At 48.0% G+C, this 2166-nt stretch overlaps 1 pseudogene; it reads right to left on the minus strand.

Annotated features, from left to right (window-relative positions):
* Nucleotides 1–301: 301 nt before the first annotated feature.
* Nucleotides 302–1699, minus strand: LOC125206246 (uncharacterized; annotated as a pseudogene).
* Between the last annotated feature and the right edge of the window lie 467 nt (nucleotides 1700–2166).

Below are 2166 nucleotides of genomic sequence, written 5' to 3' on the forward strand. Positions count from 1 at the left end.
GTGTTGCACAAATTTCCCGAAGATGAGACCACTATTCTACTCCAAAATTCCCATTTCCCAAGTGTGTGTGTGTGTGTGTGAGCTGAGAGCTATATCGTATATCTCATGTGTGTTGCATTCTCCTCCTTATATAGACGTGGAAGTGGGTCTAGCAGGGGCTCTTTTGTGTGAATAGTCTTCTTTGCCCTCAGCTTCGGACTCCCCTCGTCTAGCCATTTTCTTCCTTGATTCTGCTCACTTTTCGACTCCTTCCTTCGCTGGTCCACTGCCTCCAATTCTTCCTAGACCTGGCGAATTTCCTTCACACACCTGGCTTAAACAATGTGTTAGACCCAGTAATTAGTGATTTTTCGTCACATAACCGATGCATGAAATTAGCCTTATCACTCTTCCAAACTTCTTCAATCATGTAGTTCATGAGCGCCGCATGGTCTTATTGGCTGCGCATTGAGGTCTGTCTCTCTAGAACCTCATCGAAGCCCATCGGTAATCCTCGAGCGACAGGCGGGGTCGCCGTGCTGGAGCTAGATACGACTTCATCATCGACCCAATCGGTGACATATCCAACTTCTTATTCGACTATCATGTTATGCATGATGATGCACGCATACATGACATCGGCGATGACTTCCTTGAACCAGAAACGCGCCAGACCTTTCACTATTGCCCACCGCGATTGGAGCACACCAAATGCCTGCTCCACATCCTTTCGCGCAGACTCCTGCTTTGCCGCAAACAAGATTCTCCTATCACCCATTGGGCAGCTGATCGTCTTCACAAAAACAGGCCACCTTAGGTATATGTCATCGGCCAAGTAGTACCCCATATGATATCTGTGGTCGTTAACAGTGAACCCGGTGGTCGGGCCGTGACCCCTGCATTGATCGGCGAAGAGGGTGGACGAGTTGAGTACGTTGATGTCGTTGTTCGACCAGACTACACCGAAGTATGCATGCCAGATATAGAGGCGATGGTCAGCGACTGCTTCGAGGATCATCGTCGGGTGGCTGCCCTTATAGCCACTAGTAAATTGGCCTCTCCACGCCGTCGGACAATTCTTCCACTGCCAGTGCATACAATCGATGCTTCCTAGCATTCCAGGGAAGTCGTGCACCGTCTCGTGCATCCTCATCAGGCTCTGGCAATCATCAGCAGTCGGGCGTCGCAAATATGTGTCGCCAAAAGCCTCCACAACTCCCCTACAAAAATTCTTCAGACAATCGCGTCCAGTTGTCTCCCCGACGTGAAGGTACTCGTCGGACATATCGGTTGTGGTGCCATACGCCAACTGCTGGATCGCAACCATGCACTTCTACAACGGGGTAAATCCGGGTCTGCCGATGCCGTCTTCCCTATACTGGAAGTATTCATCACGTCCTTCCAACGTCCGGACAATGGGGAGAAAAAGATCTCGCCGCATTCTAAAACGGCGGTGAAAAACCGTTGGGCCCCACCGTGGTTGCTTGGCAAAATAGTCTGCGACCAGACGTTGGTGAGCTACGTTGTGCTCGCGGGAGACATACGTCCGACGTCGAATCGGCCGAGGGACCCGGGCCGCCTCCGCCTCCGCCGCTGCACGCTCGCGCTTCATTTTTGCCAAGCATTCCGCCACAGCATCATTAACGCAATCGAACAAGGCCCGAGTCAAGCCCCGTCTACTGCCAATTGATATACTCCAATCGTCGCCGTCGGGATTCATTTTTGTAGTGAGAAAACTGGAAAGGGATGAGAGAGATGAGAGAGAAAAAATAGGAGATGTGAAATTGGAAGATGGAAAATGGTAGAGAATCGGGGTGTTTAAATAGAAAAAAAAATTGGAAAAAAAAAATGAAAACACGTGTTATCGTCCGTCGCATTGTCCACGTCGCCCACAGTGGCGAACGATGCATCATCTGTCGCATCGTCCGCCTCATTGTGGATGGCCTTAGAGTATAAAGGAAACAGTGCATATTCATTATACTAATGAGATTAATGGCTCTAGTTTGGGATAACTCAATTCATATTTGGAAGAAAAAGGGTTTTAGGGAAAACCCATACCATTAACTAAAGACGTGGTTGAACTTTAAAGAACTAACAAAAGATGATCAACTACGTCAACTATGCAGTCCATATCAATTAATTATTTAAGATTTTATAAATTCTCTCTATATTTCCCTTAAAATAATT

The sequence above is a fragment of the Salvia hispanica genome, chromosome 6 (genome assembly GCF_029641045.1).
Source record: "Salvia hispanica isolate PSC_SH4W2 chromosome 6, Shi_PSC_v1, whole genome shotgun sequence".
Lineage (NCBI taxonomy): Eukaryota > Viridiplantae > Streptophyta > Magnoliopsida > Lamiales > Lamiaceae > Salvia > Salvia hispanica.